The 19684-nt window shown below is 44.5% G+C and overlaps 1 long non-coding RNA gene across 1 annotated transcript; it reads right to left on the reverse strand.

The window, feature by feature from the left end:
• Positions 1 to 6465: 6465 nt before the first annotated feature.
• LOC135384199 (uncharacterized) lies at positions 6466 to 9676 on the reverse strand. Its single transcript, XR_010420285.1, has 3 exons — positions 9593 to 9676; positions 8759 to 8872; positions 6466 to 6595 (listed from the first exon to the last, which is right to left on the reverse strand). It is a non-coding gene; the product is annotated as an uncharacterized LOC135384199 (long non-coding RNA).
• Between the last annotated feature and the right edge of the window lie 10008 nt (positions 9677 to 19684).

Below are 19684 nucleotides of genomic sequence, written 5' to 3' on the forward strand. Positions count from 1 at the left end.
CGGCCACGGATCCCCAACAGTCGGTCGTTTCATTAGCGGGTTTTGCATGGTGTTTCAAACGGTATGGTGCCAATGAAAGCTGCAAAACATGTGAGAAATGCACAGAAAAAGCGGTGCTTCTTTAAAAGTGCGAACAACTCGAGACCGTGTATTTGAAAGTGCCGCGTCGTCTGCTAAACTACCGCGTGTTGCATAATTTGGGGCGCTGATGTTGCCGCTCACTCGCGCCACCTGGCCCAGAGAAACAGGCCTATAGTATGGCGACGTGTTGCACGTGCCGAAGGTATACGACTGCGGATAATTTCGACCACTAGGGTTCTTTTGCCGTGCGCCGGAAATCTACGACACACGGCGGTGGAAACTAAAACACCCCTTTTGGGCTTGTTGCTGGTAGACTTTCATAACTTAAAAGCGCTAAAAAAAAACTGGACGAACACGACACCGACGTTGTGTGTGTCTTGTGTTCGTCCTGGTTTTAGCGCTTTTATGCCATTAAAAACTGTGCTGGAAGCATAATGTTTACATCCCCAGCATCTCTGCCGTCCTCGGACGGGTTCGGAACCCACGGTTCCAAGCCGGGAGCTCGGCAAGCCAACACGCTACCAACTGGACTACCCAGGAGGCTGTCACCTCGCTTTTTGATGATGCTGACTGCCAGAGTGTCTAAGTGTTTCAATTAAAATCAATTCCATGATCAGTTGAGGCACATTTGTTACCAATGCGCAAAAAAAAAAAAAACTCGAATCATCATTATTATCATCTTCATCATCAATTCATTACATCAATCAAGCCACATCATTTTAAATATGAAATAAATATCAATTGTGTTATGTGCTACAACAACCCGTTAACCATTAACATCATTAACCTCTCTCATCTTGCGATGCGCCAGAAAAACACTGGTCATCATCATCATCTTCATCAAAGTCCCATATCTGGCAGCGTGTTTTCTGCAATGTCATCGAAGTAGGTAGAGCGTAGAAAATTTTTCTCATCCTATTCTTCGTACGTGCCATACTCACACGGAAAAGTGCAGAGACAGTTCAGGTTCAGCCGTAGCTAGTACCGTTCGTATAATAAACCCACTCTGGACATCAATAACATTTGGTTGCACACTGAGACTCCTAGCTACGAGTTTGATGTTCATCGATTGAGTATGTCGCCACGAAGTAGTTTCGAATGAGAAAGCTGGCGACATTCAACGTATCGAGCCGCGCGTGAAGTCGCGCTTACCGATAAATGGTGTTTGGCTTCGGCAAAGCGCTTGTATGTGAGTATTGCCCGTTATAGTTTAGGTTGCAGATTAATGGTGTTGAGTCACAGCAGAAGTGTATGCCATAATTTTAGCCCTCAATTATACCATACAATGTCGTATCAAATCATCTGTCGTATACACAGATTCTTTGAGTTCCTTACGGACTATCTGTAGCATTCATTGCACAAAAGACCCCATTGTCCATCGCGGAAGTACTATGGCTAACAGGGCTTATCGGTGACTTTTCTGCTGCGTACCCAGCCATATTGGGATGCCCGGAAATGAAAAGGCCAATCGAGCAGCTGCTGCTCAGCTGGACATTCCATCAGAAGATCTCGGGCTATGTTTAAAAAGCAGCATGCAACAGACACTGGCAGAGCTTTTGGGACCAACAGACAAGCAACAAATTATACGCTATGAAACGTGAGATAGGCACGCCTCCATCTGCACCGACTTCACCATTTTCACGAGCTCTAAACATACTATACACCTCTACACCCATCCCTCTGGCGGGGGGATGAGGCTCTTCAACCGTTTGAACAAGTTTTGAACTTCTTTCAAGACGTTGGTCTTTCAAATGTATTGTAGCTTTTAAATTTCGATTTTACGTCCTTCGTTACGTCCTATTTTATCTTAACTGAATCGCTATACTTTTACTCGCTTACTGTCTTGACGCATTATGGCCTTCGTCGCTTATGCGCCACGAAAACCTGAATCATCATCATCATCACCAGACGCATATGCTGGTACGGTTCCCCATGAAGTCGCCTTAGGACGCATACTAAACCTCCTGTTTTTCCACCCCTTCCTGCTATATTTATATTATATACATGTAATATATTAATATAATAATTATATATATTATATAACCACACTACAGCTTCGGCACGCTATCACCCTAGTTGTCTATGCGCCATGAAATCACAACGCCTCATCACGGTCACATCTGTTGTTGACTCTCCATATTTTCCCGCCTGCTCTAATCAGGGTTCGGAAAAACCCGTTTTTTTTTTAAAGCCCGCCCCAGTGGGTTTTTTCGGGTTTTTCGGGTGGGTTTTTCGGGTGCTGGGATTTTTTTTCGAAATGCTGCATATGACACGCAACAGCCGTTCTCCACCTATTTTTCGTGTTTCTGGAAGAAATAATTGTTTGCCGCTGTAGAATTTACGGTAAAGTAACCTCCGAAGCAGTCGTCCCCTCGACAACGATTAGAAAAAAAATACCATCAATGTAGGTTATGGAACGACTGCACGCGATAAAGCGCACGCTTGCATAGCAACGAAGAGGCAAATCCCGGAGACAGCGAGTTTCGCCATAGCGTGAAACGTTAGATGAAACGTTTTTCACCATAGATGAAACGTTTTCCTTCTTTTCTTTTTTTCCTTCTTTTCTGTATTTCACCCGCGTGTGGGCTTTATTGGGTTTTTCAGCCCGGGTGGACCCAAAAAAACCCGGGTGGTTTTTTTTTAAACTGGGTCCATTCGGCGAACCCTGGCTCTAATCCAACCTAATCTAACTATATACTACTTACCTGACGATGAAGTAGAGTGGTATGTTACTCTTCTTCTACAGCTCTTGAAAAAATGAGTATGGGAGTGAGTTGGAACAGTATAGGGATGACACGTGTAATAACTCAGAACAGCTGCGTTGAGACTCTTTATTCCACTTTCGGAACTATATACAGCCTGTTTTTTTACGCGTTTCGTTCGTTACATTTTGCTTCCGCAACGAAACAAAAAGAGTAGCTATAAAAACTATGACGTGTTCCGTACTTACACTACGCCTTACGACCTAGCTGGCAAAACCCAACGGAGGAAGTAATTGCTGTCGAGTATATATGTGCCATGTTCCTGTCACGTGTCTGCGTCTGCCTATGTGTACAAGGGTGTTTCAATTAGCCTGAGGAAAGGTTTAACAACAATCATACGATGGTGGGGAATCATACGATGGTGAGACTTAACAGTGAAGGCTGGTGGATGTGCTTAACAGTCGTCATGCGCAAGTTTGGATGTTTTGTATTGCTCCTGATTAGTTACTTAATTCCTATTAGCCGTATAACTCTCTAAATATCTATTTTAGAGCCGATGAAGAATAGGAAGTCATACGAAGACATTAGTAAGAAAAGAAACAAAAGGAAAGGTGTAGCCATGGCGGGTGATCCGGGAAAATACCAGTTCGCATTCACTGCTACTTCGCATGGAAAATACTGCACAAAACATAAAAAAAAAATCACCGAAAGACTGCGGAATTCCATCAAAGAACAACTGCCATAACTGCATAGAGTATACCATCTGCAATACATACCTATATATTATATATTACTACTATACTATAGTATATTATATAGCCTTTAGACATACAAATACACACACAAAAAAAAAGGTTTTCCAAGTCCAATATCAATAGACGATTTTAAAAAGATGCGAGCGCCACCAAGCGCGCGGCGCAAAGCAGCATGGGAACTTTGAGGGCTCTGTCGTCTGCTTCGGTTATGCTCTGGCTGACGCTGCTGTTGCGCACACCGGGAATGCTGTTGTTCTTCTTCTACCTCCGCCTCTGGCCGTCTCATAATGCTTTATGGTCTAAGTTCCCATGAGCCCTTGCGTGCCAGCGCTTGCGCTTCTGATATTTATTCTCATTCTGTCTCATTCTGCCTTACGTGCTAGTTCTTCGTCTTCTTGGAATTGCTCGCTTCACAAATGGCACAACAGATGGGTGTGTCTTTGCACAGTGTCGTATAATGTTGTTAGGAATAATGGCACAGTTCAGGAAATTAGGCCCTATCACTTAGATATAGATACATAAGGGTGGAAACGGAATGTATCACGTGTGTAACATCATGAAACAAAGAGTTAAAGATCAAGGTTAACCTGCATGCCAACTTCAATTTTTGCACATACGCGCGAGCTCAGACGGCGCTATAGTTCTTGAAAGGGTCAAGATGTTGAGCAGCTATCGGTTACTAATGTAAAATTTGAGCTTACCGTCACGTCGTTTCCAGAGCCCGTACAGCGTTTGCTAATCTCAGGGAGGCCTACGGCGACACGCCAGTCTGGTACATCAGGGGACTGCGCACACTTCTAGCTTATTCCTTTCCCAACATAGAGTTCCCACAGAGGATGACGCGTACAGTGTACAGCTTGGGAGAAAACTTTACGGAACACCGGTGTGTCGCATTCCTCCATTGGAGCTATACTCTAGCAGAAGACAGGAGGGGACACGCATACTGAGGGATGGATAGAATAGCATGTCAGCCGTTTCTTACTCGGTCTCTTCCCTATAGCCAGCAGGCTGACGCTCCGATGAAGAAATAGGGAGATGCCGTGTTCCGTAAAAAGTCTGTCACCATACTGTGCATTTAGTTGCTTGGGCGCCATAAAACTTCCATCATCATCATCATCATCATCACCAAGCTGTGCATGTGTCGCGCTCTTAAAGCGGGACCCGCATACAACGTCCTCTCGACGGAAAAGCGCCGAGTTCCGCAGTTCTGGGGTCAGCCCGGCGGAAAACAATCGGGCCGACTCGCGAACGGCGATTTCTGGAAAATTCCTTGCGCGGCGTCGGCGACGCTTCGCATTCGGAGCCTCAAGCTCTTTAGTGTCACAAGCAACAACATAGATGAGAGAGAGAGAGAAGATGATGATGATTGTAGTTTTTATGGCGCACGAGCTCCTATATGGCTGCAATGCGCCAAAACAGATGAAAGAGAGAGAGAATATATGTTTATTCACAAACTTCGGAGCTGGGTGACACCAATTAGGGGTCTGCTGCTCCATTTCTTGAAAACGTTTCAATTACGCACGAATTAAAAATATTATACAGGACAGAAGACACGTGCGACAACACACATAGATAAAATACACATGACTCTGGATGTGAAGTACATCCCGCTATGTTTCTAACGTTTCCACGGTTACAATATAAAACACCATTATACGGCATGCATGTAATTTGACAACAGAAGCCCACTAACATGAAAGACGAAGAATGCGAAGACAGTCCTCCGATTTTGTAGGACCTTATGGCTTTCAAGAATAGAAGATAGAAGGAAGCAGCCATCGCGATATCCTTGCTTTGTAACTGGGACGACCATTTTTGGTTCCTTCCACAAGAGGAATGCTACTTTGTCCCAACTGTGTTGCCCACTTCGCCTGTACGCCATCTTGGCCTTGCGCCATTAAACTCTGAATCATCATCATCATCATCATCATCATCCAACTTGGTTGCCTGCTACTTTCATAGCGTATCCACGAAGGCGCTTGCACACTGCTGTGCCGGAGACCGCTTCCGGTAGGCGCAGACTGTTCAAGACACACGCGTCACTTCCGCCTTTCACATCAAGTATCTGCTCCTCCAGACGTCGGCGAGACAGGTCTGACCCATAGATTGGTTTCGGAGCCGAGCAGACAACCGTCGAGAAAACGTCACATGCGTGTCGGCCTTTGGACGCTAAAGACATAAAGAGAGCGGGATCGTCAGTATTCTCTTCTCATAGCCACAGTTGCTCTGTGTCGCTCAAATTAAACTGACGAAAGTATTTATCCTATACACCCGGCGTGTTTGACCCACAACCTACTAGATTATAACGACCATGTCATAATCGGCAACCAATATGAGGAGTCCGTCCGCACGATCCGCTAGGGGCGCTACTCATCGACACGCGAGACCTGCATCGCGATTGGACGATGGAAATTTGAATTCTGAACGTGCAGAAGCGTATGTACGACTACCGTAGCAGACGACAGCAATAGCTCCTATGAAAACGCGTGGAATGATGATGATTACCAACCTCAGAATGAAACATCTGTGGAATATCCAACTCTTGAACTGAAATACTAAGGTAAGCTGAAGTACAAAATATTGTAGAAGTTGAGGAAGCAATAAATTGGGACGATGAGTAGCGCCACCGCTACGTTCCAAAAAAATACGGCGCTGGGAAGAGGTGCCTATGACATGGTCGTTATTATCTACTAGGTCGTGGTCTTACCTGAAGTATATTACCAGGTTAAAAGAGGAAAAACGAGTGTGATTGTGTTCCAGCTGTCATTTGAAAATTCATTATGTACGTAATACACAGCTTACTAAAAAAAATCATGCCACGGGTATAAGGGGCGTATCATTAACAATATGCAGTGTGAGACGACAACAAAGAAAAACAATATATTGTTGCAATGAACGCGTTTATTGAACCTATAGGAGAACAAGCACTTAGTCAAAATACTTTATTCGTAAGCTTGAAGTGTGAAATCTTTGATTTGTCCTTCAGAGACACCGCTTCTCCCTTAGCCAGAGGACGACTTCGCACTTGTAACTGCAGCATTCATAGTTCCGCTCGCACTGCGTATATGAGAAAGTTCCACGTATATAGGCGGAAGAGACACAAATGAGGAGCGTAGATTGTCTAGCATTGTCCACGAAACGACCTTTGTAGTCGCTGCGCCAGAAAAATCCTAATCATCATCATCATCATTGTCCACGAAACGTCTAAGTCTAAGTTGACGAAACGTGTCAGCTTGCTCAGCCTGCCACTGTAAGAAAAAAAAGGTACGATTTTCTACCCAATTCGGTAGAACTGCATTGCAACCATATTTCTAGTCCAACCAGTTTTTCCTTTTGGGTATAACTGCAGAGTAGAAACAAACTGCACAGTAGAAACTGTCGTTATACCAGCTTGGGTAGGAAGTTCTACCATTTTTCTCTTGGAGCAAACGTGAAAGAGAGGAGCAAGTATACGCTCTGCAAGTCACCGAGCGTTCTGCGCATATCTCCTCTCCCGGTTACTCCACTCGGGAAGCCCCATTGGCTAAGGCGTCGCCCTCCCTCTTCCCTCTCACTGCCTCCTCTCATGCGCAGAGACGCACTTGCACAGCGTATACCCGCGGGGGAGACGTCGCGTGTGGATAGGCACGAAATGGTACAAGTACTATCCTGCTGCAACTTTGGGTAGAAATTCTACCTTTTTTTTTTTCCTTAGAGCGTGGCATATTATAGACTAAGTTGCTTCTGTGCCGGAAAATACCAACCATCATCATCATCATCAACGTTTATCTAGTACCTTCCCTACCATTATCTTGGCGCATTATGGCTTTCGTCGTTCGTGCGCCAGGAAAACCAGAAATCATCAACAACCTATGCCGTACAGTCTCTCCGTGCAGGATATATTTGAGCTACACTCGAAGCTAATTGTTTATAAACTATAATTGAATCTTATTACATGGTCTTTCTCCACAATGACGTCAGGGTCAGTGACAATCGAGCCATCCGCTCGAGACGAAACTTGCTAATGATTATGATATCTCAAGGCCGTCATCATTCATCTTTATCTCCTGCGGATGTGATGTGATGTGATGTGAATAAAGAAAAAAAAATTGGGATGTCAGTTTCGACGAAGTCAAACTGGCTACCCCAGTACACTTAATACAGACGTCCTGAGGGCATCAGGGTCAAGCAGAAGACGGGTATGCATATGCCACTCATTATTATCGTCTGTAGGTGTTAGGTTAAATTTTGCATGTGACATCTGAACGTATATCACAACGTTCAAGTCTAATCTCAAAGTCAGTCTATGGCTCACGCATGTCCCTGTATTTGTCCCATTTATATGGACAGAAAAAGGGCGCAAGGAGGACGGCGCATGCTGCAAGGCAGTGCAGAAAGGGCTACAACTGGATTTCAACGCCTTCCTTTTAACTGCATTCAGATAATTAACGAGCGACTAGTGCTTCTCTGTATGAATAATATGCATATTTGGGTTTCGAATGTTTTTTTTTTGTCAGAGGGGAAAACTAACGGAGACTCCGGTGAATATGTTTACACGGACAAGCAGACTTTTTTTTCTTGCTGTGTAAGAAGACCTCCAGTTAGCAAATTACGTACAGGTGAACGCACAAGTCCTCTAATTCCAACCTAATTCGAACCCGTACTCCTCTACAAATCTGCCTCATATGACGAAATACCAGACAAACTGCAAAACACACATGCCCTGCAAAGTCAGGATCTAGGCCCACTGTGCCAGTAGGCCACTGTACAGTATTACACACAGCATTATAAGTCCATGTGTAGGTGTGCAAATGTGCCATGGATTCAGATAGGGACCCATACACATCGCAGCCGCATCAGTATTGGATTTCTATCCTGGTACGTAGACACAGTTATAAGCTTGCATCATCACCAACAACAACTGTAAAGCTCGTACTACGTAGAATCCTCAACGAGTGGTCACGATGACAGAAAAATTCATGACTTGAAAACCCGAGACGATGCAGGGACGATAACAGACAAACACAAACACGGTCTCTTTTGAGACCGTGTTAATGTTTGTCTCTTATCATCCCTCCCATACCTTGGCGCATTATGACCTTCGTTCGCCAAAAAAATTCCAATCATCATCATCATCATCATCCCTCCCATCTCTCGTCTTGGGTTTTCAAGTCATGGATCGTCACCACCAGCTCGCTTGCTACCTAACTTTCTTCTCGTTTACAGAAAAAATTAGCTTACCGGATCTTCCCACAGAAGACACGTATAAGCTCTTTGGGAGACACCGGGATATCCCATGACCACTGGCGTCAACATAGCGACAACCAGCACTAGGCGCCAGGCGAGGATCATATTCTGTGTGGTTTCAAGATGAAATAAACACCATCAGCAATACCCATTACATAAGTAGTGCACCCAGCCTTGTTGTTGGGTGATGAGCCCCTTCTACCGTTCATGAGAAATTATAGCTATTTTAAAGATATTGGCGGATATAAATGCTATATAGTTTTAACGAGCTTTGCTCATATATCATGTTTTATGTCTGAGTCTTTGTGAAATGCCAATTTTAGTCTAATCTTTCTGCTTTTACCTAGTCACTAACCACCATTGTTTTGTCGCATTATGGCCTCAGTTGCTTGTGCGCCATCAAAACTCCAATCATGATCATCATCACCAACATGAGTAGTGAAGGAGGGTGATCATGATAATCATTATTGGTGGTGGTGGTGATTCGGAAGTAAAACACATAAGTGTGAAGATACACACACACACACACACACACACACACACACACACACACACACATAGAGATACACATGGTGCAGCCACGTGAGGGACTTGTAAGGTTACTGCCAAAAATGCCCAAAAATGGAACGCATTTTGTTCGCATTAACATACTTCTCGGATAACACAGTTAACACAATTCTCAGATTAATTTACAAAAAACTGATAAGGGCCAGAAACCTAGAGAGTAACTTAGGTACAAGGAAATGATAGGAAAATGATAATGGTACGCCTAAAATTCGGAAGTATAGTCGATAGGAGAAGAAAAAAATGTGTTAGATAAAAATGTACCTCGTTTTTTCTCGAGTAAGATGGAGTCCTGTGACCGGACCGTTGCTTAAAATGGCTGAAGAAGTAAATGACACCCGTTCTCACTTGAGATGCAGGCCTTTTTTTTTAATTGCTCGCAACAGGTGGCAGTGTGGAGCGTTTTTTTCTTTCTTTTTTCATTCCAACGTTTATTGGTTTGCGCTGTTGCTCGTACTTGATGTTTTCGTTCACGATGACTGTCGAAAGAATCATAATTAGAGCGAGTGAAGATGAGCAAACTGTTTCTTTCCAACATGTGTTTCGCCCTCGTTAAAAAAAGAGCCGCAGCTTGGATATGTTGCAGGAGCGCCCTTCCCATGATCCTCTCGTTCTTCTTCTGCTTCGTTTAAAGCGACAGTGCGGACCCCTAGCGAGGGCTTCGAGTAAAAAAAAACAAAAAGAAGCACGCTGTAATGCTGCCGCAACGTTACACGTGAGGTTTGTTTGCCCTAGAGTCACTAAATAAGCTACGCTTCAGAGTATCGACACTGAGCCGCCATGTTGTTTCGGATGACCTCCAGCCCCACCTCTATTTTGGCAGTAGAAATAGATGAAGGTGAAGTTCAGCAGTGGAAGCAGTGGAAGAAGAAGTGGAAGCAGAAGTTCAGCAGAGCGCTAAATGGATGGCGCTGGAGGTCATCCGAAACAACATGGCGGCTCAGTGTCGCTACTCTGAAGCGTAGCTTATTTAGTGACTCTAGCTTGCCCATATAGTATGGCGACATGTTGCATGTGGCTTGCATTGTCTTTTCACGATAGCTTTGGCGCACTATGACCTTAGTTGTCCGTGCGCCATAAAAACCTGAATCATCATCATCAGCAGCAGCATGTGCCGAGGGTATATAGGACTGCGTATGGGGAATGTACTTTTGTTTGTTTTGGGTTGTTTGTTTGCTTGTTGTTTTGTTTTGGGAGTAGCAGAACTAGTCAGGAGACAAGTTCAATTTCCCCCTGCTTTTCTTTTAAATAATCAATCAATCAATCAATCACGATCACCTGGGGCTCTCTTGACGTGCGCCGGAAATCTCCTACATACGATGCTGGAAGCCAAAACATCCCTTTGGGCTTGTTGATGACAGACTTTCATAACTTAAAAGCGCTAAAAACAGGACGAACACGATGTTGAACGATGCTGAGGACGAACACGACACCGATGTTGTGTGTGTCTTGTGTTCGTCCTGTTTTTAGCGCTTTTATGTTTTGAGGAACGGTGCTGGAAGGGGCAATGTTTACCTCCGCAGCATTGCCACCCTCCTCGGACGGTGGCAATGGACGCGTCCAAGCCAGCAGCTCGGCAAGTCAACACGTTACCGACTGGACTACCGAGGAGGCTGCCACTTGCTTTTTGATGATGCCGACTGCCAGAGTGCAAAACGTCTGAGTGTTTCAATTAAAATCAATTCCATGATCAGTTGTGGCACATTTGTTATCAATGCGCAAAAAAACACTCGAATCATCATCATTATCATAATCAATCCATGACATCAATCAAACCATACCACATTAAATATGAAATAAGGATTAATTTCGGCTTGTGCTTCAACACCTCGTGTTCATTAACCTCCCTCATCTTAGTTGACGATGCGCCAGAGAAACCCTGATCATCATCATGATCCAGTATTGGCGCATTATAGCATTAGTTGCTCATGCGCCATAAAAACCCGAATCATCATCATCATCATCATCATCATCATGATCACACTCCCTCATCTGGCAGCGTGTTTTCTGCAACGTCATCCAAGTAGACAGACCCCAGAACATTTTTCTCATCCTATTCTTTGTACGTGCCATACTCACACGGAAAAGTGCAGAGACAGTTCAGGTTCAGCGGTAGCTAGTACCGTTCGTATAATAAACCCACGCTGGACATCAATAACATTTGGTTGCACACTGAGACTCCTAGCTACGCCTTTGATGTTCATCGATTCAGTATGTCGCCACGAAGTAGTTTCGAATGAGAAAGCTGGCGACATTCAACGCATCGAGCCGCGCGTGAAGTCGTGCTTACTGATAAATGGTGTTTGGCTTCGGCAAAGTGCTCGTACATGAGTATTGCCCGTTGTAGTTTAGGTTGCAGATTAATGGTGTTAATGATCGCATGCCGCCGTAACATCGTCGTGACCAAAGAGGTATAAATATGCAATGATAGCGCGACTAATCGTTATCGATGGCATCCGCAGTCAGATTTATGTAGAAGCGCGTTTTGGCAAAAATAGCTTTTTTCTATAGTGTGCGATTTGTAGGTACGAACTTGTTATATTCTTCAGGTCTGTGAAAAACTAATTAGTGGCGTGAGTGCTTGTAAGTTATCATTATCTGATTCCACCTACATTAAAATGAGCAGGCAGGGTAATGCTTTGAAAATATCTTTGCGTTACAAAACTATAAACTCAATTCAATTCAATTTTATTTCATCCTTAGGATACTAAAACTATAAAGGCTGTCATTATTCGTATACATTACTGATTGCTTACATGATTGATGATGACTGCTTGCATGATTGCTTGATGATAAAACTATGAAGGCTGCCATTATTCGTACGCATTACTGATTGATTACATGATTGATTACATGATTTCTGAATTGAGGCGCTTCCACTTCACATGACTTGAAAAGTCTCTTGCTGCATCTTGCCCTGTTATTTTATAACGTCTCGCCTCGAATACCCGATCACTAGAGGATGGAAATGGTTACATTAGATGCGCGGTCGTAGAGCGACACCGACCCGTGCATCAGCCATCGAGTTGGTTCACATGCGCTATGAATCTCATCTAGGGCAGCTCCCAAGTTGAGCCACATCAGTTCCCAAGTTTATGGAGAGCAGCTCTCAGGTTGACCCGGATGAATCCCCCAAGTTGATCGGGATCGACCTCAACACTGACCAAGATCTGCTCCGATATGTCTTGAACGAGGACGCGTTTTTCTTTCTTATACTTTCGTTGGGCGTAAAACAAAAACAAAGAAACAATATGAATGTGTAAACATTATTACCTACTTAGACGGATTGCACGCTATATGACATGGGCCTGCGTAAAATACGCTCGTTGCAAGATCCCTATGTTGGGCAACAATGACGCCGTGTCCTGGACGTCTCCCTGGGTTGGCGATCTATTTCCCTTTTTGGACGTAGCGTGGAGCTATATTTGAACAGCTTCACGATCTTTCAACGGATGCGACAAGATACTTGGTACAAGAAGGACTTGGGCAAGGACTTGGTACAGCAACCACTCGGTATAGTTGTACCTCCAAGACCATGCTAAAGACATGGAGATAGTGGGTTCGAGGACGTCTTTGGGACGTATACTAAACCTCCTGTCTTCCACCTCTTCCTCCTATATGCCCTTTCTATCTGTTATTGTCTGTACGCAGCTGAAAGTCGCAGTTGTAGTCTTCGTCACGAGTTAGGTTGGAAGGTAAGGAAGCATGATTATATGAGGTGAGGATTGGGGGGGGGGGGGGGTTAGGATCGATCAATGGTTGACTGATATTCCAAGGCGCTAGATCAAGCGAGTTTTAAAAATCGTCTCCATTCAGTAGTTTTCAGTCGCTTACGCATTGGTCACACACACCTCACACACGGTTTTTTACTGCGCCGGGAGGAACCACCGGAATGTACGCAGTGTGGAGAGCAGCTGTCTGTGCTGCACATCCTAATCACGTGTCCTGCACATGAACCTCATCGTCAGTATCACTTTAAAGAGCTTTACAGATATCAGTTGCCACTTCATCCGGCCTTGTTGTTGGGTGATGAGCCTCTTTTACCCTTCATGAGAGTTTTTAACTATTTTAAAGATATTGGCTATTTAAATGCAATATAGTTTTACCCAGCTGCTCATGTATCTTGTTTTACTGTCTAAACATTTCTAAAACTATGGTTTTAGTTTAATCTTGCTGCTTTTACATTGTCACCAACCATCTCCATTGTCGTTTCACCATAGCTTTGGCGCACTATGACCCTAGTTGTCCGTGCGCCATAAAAACCTGAATCATCATCATCATCAGCTAGATCAAGCCATGAGGGTTCTAAAGACTTGACACAGTACATCATCAAGGTGTCCAAGCGTATACCTCTGACGTGCACCATATCCCTCTTTGGGATATGGTGTCCTCTTTTTAACGTCCTCCTTTTAACGCGCGCCGTCATAACGCTTCCTTAGTACGCGCTCAATGGCGTGGAGCTGACGACAGTGTTTCCATTTTGTGTCCCCCCACGAAGCCGGTTTTCTGCAGCGTCCAGTTGTTGAGCATAATAGCATAGACTGAGAAGTTACCCGTCAAAAAGAACTCGTTACAAGTTAAGTTACCGTGTGCAAAATGTAACAAAGTTCTTCAGCGTGAAATGTAACTCGCAGTTACTCAGTTACTCAAAAAAAAAAAAAAGAAGAAGAAGAACGAGTTACTTCCAAGTTACTTCGGACTTTCTTCCAATGGGAGGAAGCGAACGAGTGCCCGTTCGTGGAACCCAGCCTTCCTTCCGATTTGTTTCGGTTTCAGTTTGTCTACCAATGTCATGATGACGTTTCCCTGGTAGAGGTCTATTCGAACGCTTTGCATCTTACCCCCTGTGGGCGCACAATGGTTCAGCTTCATTTCAATGGCAGCGGTTCTTACTTTTTGAATAAAATACTGTCATTCATTGATTATCACGTTTTATGGCAAAAAAATGTCATGAATGAACAGGAGGGAAAGCAAGAAAATATGGGGACGTGAGTGAAAAGCGAGTTAAAAGGAACTTGGAACTTTTAACTTAAGTTACTTTGGCAAAGTTACCTGAACAAGGAACGAGTTCCTCTGAAAGTTACCTGAAAAAGGAACGAGTTCCTCTGAAAGTTACCACGGCGCAAAAGTACCGAGTTAAGTTACAAGTTACCGAAAAAAAAGGAACTTAGTTACACTAACGAGTTACTTGTAACGAGTTACCTCGAACTCTGCATAATACAGTTCATTAGACAGTCGTAATTTAACTCTCAATCGTGAGTAGATCAAATAAAAAGAAAAAGAAATAAATGCCACGTCGGAGAAGAGATACCGAAATGTCTTACTTATTATTACCAACGACTGGTAAGTTTTTCACCGTTCCGGAGAGTTGGTTTCGATCGAAGGAAGATCGTTTGGGTGCCAGAGCGAATCCCGGAGGCCGATATCGAGCGCGGTCAGACAGCAGTATATATACACAAGCCCGAACGGTGAGCCCCGGCTTGGGGCCATCGACCCACTATGGGCGTCGGAGAATGCGCTAATGACACACACGCCGCCTTTGCACTGCATTGAGGAGAGACAAGCGGACGGTTGCTTTTCCAGAAAGCCCTGCCACAGGAGTGGTTATCAGCGTACTTGAAGTGTTTGTGGGAGTTCTTATCCTTCCATGTCTCACACGAGTGGACAGGGACGATAGAACAGCTCGTAACACATCAGGGTGCGCTGATACGACATATACAGCGAAAATGGGAGGTATAGCATGTTGACAACAATGGGACTCAAGAAGATGAAGATCCTAGTCACGTGTCCTGCACATGAACCTCATCGTCACTGTCACTTTAAAGAGTTTTACATATATCAGTTGCCGCTTCACCCAGCCTTGTTGTTGGGTGATGAGCCTCTTTTACCCTTCATGAGAGTTTTTAACTATTTTAAAGACATTGGCTATGTAAATGCAATATAGTTTTACCCAGCTTTGCTCATGTATCGTGTTTTAATGTCTAAACCTTTCTAAAACGATGATTTTAGTTTAATCTTCCCGCTTTTACATAGTCACCAACCACCCCCATTGTCTTTTCACCATAGCTTTGGCGCACTATGACCTTAGTTGTCCGTGCGCCATAAAAACCTGAATCATCATCATCATCAAGAAGATGAAGTCAGTCTTGGACGCAGTGGTATCGAAATAGAATTGTGCAGAATTGAAGAACAACGAAAAAGAGAGTTGCATATGACACGACAGTTGCACGGACGGATGCTTGGCTCGAATTGTTTTCTCTTTTGTGTTTTTCCCTCGAATATTGGCGAGCTGTATTGCATAGGGATGGAACGTTTGTGCCATTGAAACTCCAGTGATCTCATCAGGTACACTCTAAGAAAAAAAGGAGTACTTTTATTCCTTTTGGGGAGTAATTGCATTGCCACAAAAAATAGTCCCTTTCGGGAGTAAATGCACGGGAGTAAATGAATGTCACAGAGTGAAGACCGCATTTCACGCGCTGTTGTAAGAGTCCCAGGTACATAATTGGTGCGCATGCATGAAAATACTTTGAAGCAAACCGTCAACCGTGATATATCGAGTGATATAAAATCTTGCGCCATACTAGGGCACAATTTGCGAAGAAAGATGCTCTAACTGTTTCTTACTCTGTGTGGCTGAAAAATTGCTACTTGCTCTGAGTTATACAGCCTTATGTCGTTCAAATTGACCAAGGGCACATATTTTCGTAGACTGTTGCATTCAGGAGACCATTCGCGAAGTTTAGTGACAATTTGCAGTCCTGGGGAGTAAATGTCGGGACTAAATGTTGGGTTAGGGGACTAAAATGGGGAGTAATTGCACACTAGGGGAGTAGAAGCTGCAATTACTCCCCGTTTTACTCCTTTTTTTCTTAGAGTGTACGCGTTAACGGTTAGCGATTCGCAGACCTTTCATGGTGCGCGCACACGTGTAGGGCAGCGGTGTGCAGACCCGGGCAAACCATTAGGGCTACCATCTGCCGTAAAGAGTAAAAAAGAAAAGAAAAAGAAATAATAATAATAATACGAAATAATATAACGACTTCACGGAGAAACGCAGCAACCCACAATGAACTTGCGAACACCGATGAACTTGCGAAAAAGGTACCAAGAAAATCTTTTAAGATTGTAAACTGGTGAAACATATTGAACATGCAGAAAAGAAGCATTGGAGGTACACGTTACGACTCAGTTTGATTTTACCTATGCTGCGAGTATACATGAGATAAGCATATCACGAACAACTGTAGTGTTTCACAAAGATAAATTGATCAGTGTAGGTGTTAACGCAAACTTTATTCACAGAGTAACAGCGAAGTCATATCAGTTACATAATCCAACACGTGATCCTTTAGAGAATCGACCTGGATTTTCAATTTCGATCAATTTCAGATCGATCTTCAATTTGTCGTTATCCCATAATGCATTGTTTCGGTGGTGGTGGTGGTGGTGGTGATGGTGAAACGGCTTGCCGTTGTCGGCCTCACGTATGTGGGCAACGTCACGACTGACGCCCTGGGGAAATGTGCGTCCTGGGCCGACTTCTAGGGGAACTGTGCCGACATATGTCTGAAAGCGTCTGAGGAGAACCCAGGAAAAACCCCAGACAGCACAGCCGGCACCGGGATTCGAACCCGGGTACCTCCCAGTCTCGACGTGAGTTTCGGTCAGTGATTCGCCCCGAGCTCTTGCGCGAGCCTATACCAAATCGGCTTTGGAGCGCGCGAACTTTAAATACAACGATAAGGATCGCTATGCGAAAGTTCAAGATCGGGGCACAGGGACATTCAGCGTCACCTTCGCAGTGTACAGGCGGTGAATGATTTCATCGTCAAACAGCGCACGTGCAGTTGCAATACTTCTCACATGCCACAACAGTGGCGCACAAGCGGGCTAGCGTATAAGTGCGCTAAAGGCTGGTTTACACTGCCGCGTTTACGGTTGCGCTTGCGGCGAATCATCGCCATGGCAACAGAGCCCGGCTCTCCGCAAACTCAGTACGTAAGCGGAACGGAAGGAGCTGAGCCAACTCCAACTTCTCCATGCAAGCACCGCAAGCCAAGTGCCCAATAGCAGGCGAGGATATAGCGCATGCGCACTCTATGCGTGGGGAGCTCACGGTATCTGCGGCGTTTCCCTTTTCTCCCTGGAGGGTGCGTTGTGAACGGCGCTCGTTCATTGGAGGAACGTAACGGCCCAACGCAGTGATGTGAACGGCGACTGCGAAACCGACAATGTGAACCTGTTCCGCGACGAAAAGCACGTAAAGCAAGCGTAAAACGCAGCAGTGTGAACCAGAGTCTCGAAGAGAGCGCACGCGCGCTGGGCGCATGTTGCATACGGCGCTTGCGTAGTGCGAGTGACACTAATTTCTTGCGTAAGCGCAGAGTTACAACGCCATTACACGAAGTATGTGTCTGGTGGTTGACAAGACGTCCCCCTATTAAAGGAGCACTGAGTTGACCCCCAAGATTTTTTTTCGTTTTTCGGTTTCGTTTTTCGTGTTCTTCAATAAATAAAATGAGTTCCTGCGAAAGAACGATGAGCCCAAGTAACCTACAAAGCAAGCGCGAGGACTCTGTTCCGTACACCTTTGAAAAATCGTTCTCCTCACGAAAAGAGCGCATCGCAGAACGAGACGACGTCGTGACGTATGCTACTACCCTCACGTGATCAGTGACGTACAGCGGCACAACACAAGCATGTATACGCGGCGCGTGAGCTGAGAAGAACAAAAAAACAAAGAAGAAAGGCTCGGGGCATTCTTCCCGTAACGCGAGGATCGTGCCGCCCGTCAGCGGCTGCTTTCTCCGACCGTATTTTTTGTTGTTGTAAATTCCATTGCACAGCTATAACGCACCGCGGAGCGAACATATTTTGCGTGGTGACTCCTGGTGGTCAGCGTGACGGACGAGGGAGGATTGCTCCTTTATTGCTTTCTTGCCTCCTAATTGCTCCTTTAATCTCAAGGAGGAGGATTGAAATGTAGCCTAAGAACACACTAAATAAAAGCAGCCAAAAAGAACATGGACACAGAGGGAGACACCACTTCTTCTTGGGCTTCTTTTTTTGCTGCTTTTGTTTAGTGTGATCGTGTATCAATTATCCCGCATCGCAACTGTTGTGTACATGAGCACATGAGAGATCGATCAATATCAGCTCGTCCTCCCCGGCGTCCAAGCGTAGAAACGTACTCTCAAGTGCTCAAATTTCAGCGAACGTTAAAGGAGCAAGAAGACACAGACACGACTTGTTCCCAGATGAAAGCTGGAGGTTCTGTAAGTGCTAGGCAACCAAAATTGTTTGACGTATATCTGAATTTGGGGTGAAGACAAAAGGACGAACGAACGTACAACACCGTATAGTGTCCTGTGTTGTTCTTTTGTTGGTTCGTCCCCCCAAAACTCTACATCAATTCAAACGGCCGAACGAGCAATATAAACGATACGCAAAGGAAAACGATATATAAACGAAGGAGCAACGGTAAAAACAGCATTTAAGCCTCACCAACACACAAGCCATGATCTGCCGTCAACTGTCTTCTTTCACCTACGTCATGTTTACACCAATGGGCTCGCATCATCATTTTATGCTCAAAATTATTTACTCGGCGGCACTTTGAGTCAAGAAAACGCTATCGAGACATCCACGTAAAATCTTTTGCGGTGGCGACGGCAATTCTGAAGGAACAGAAACGACTTCAGCCAAGCATGAGCCTTCGGAGTTCTTGTGTGAGTACGCCGCAGCATACGCACCTTTCTTTTATTTATTTTTTAAGGTATTCCTTAATTGCCGCTGTTAACACTAACGAAAAAAAGTTCCGATGATATGGTTATATGTGCCAATTATCTCTCCGATTATCTATGCGTACCAATTATCTCAATCTTGACACGATTGCGAATTGGGCATTCCCACCTAACGCATAATTATCTGCTTCGGGCCGAGGAACAACCGGTCTGTCAACACTGTAGTGAACCACTGACCGTACTGCATATTCTTATCAGTTGTCCCTTGTATGACCGCCACCGCATCACTCATTTTCCGATATTTTATCGATATCACTTACCATATCATCCATCTCTTTTACTAGGTGACGATGGGATTGTCTCTTATGACAGTATCCTTGGTTTTTTAGACTCTACAAAGTTGATAAAATACATCTAGTCCTGTAATGAAATGAATTTCCCAGGTAGTGACAGTTTTCAAGTAATAGCATTTACGTTTTTACCATGCTTTTTATGAGAACAGAAGCTTTTATATTGGTCAACATCGTAAACATTCATAGTCATTAAGTCATTGATTTGGCGCTCTTTGGCCCAAGCTGCCCTTGCGCCGTAAAACCTTCAATTACACACA

This window comes from Ornithodoros turicata, chromosome 2 (genome assembly GCF_037126465.1).
Source record: "Ornithodoros turicata isolate Travis chromosome 2, ASM3712646v1, whole genome shotgun sequence".
In the NCBI taxonomy this organism is placed as follows: Eukaryota; Metazoa; Arthropoda; class Arachnida; order Ixodida; family Argasidae; genus Ornithodoros; species Ornithodoros turicata.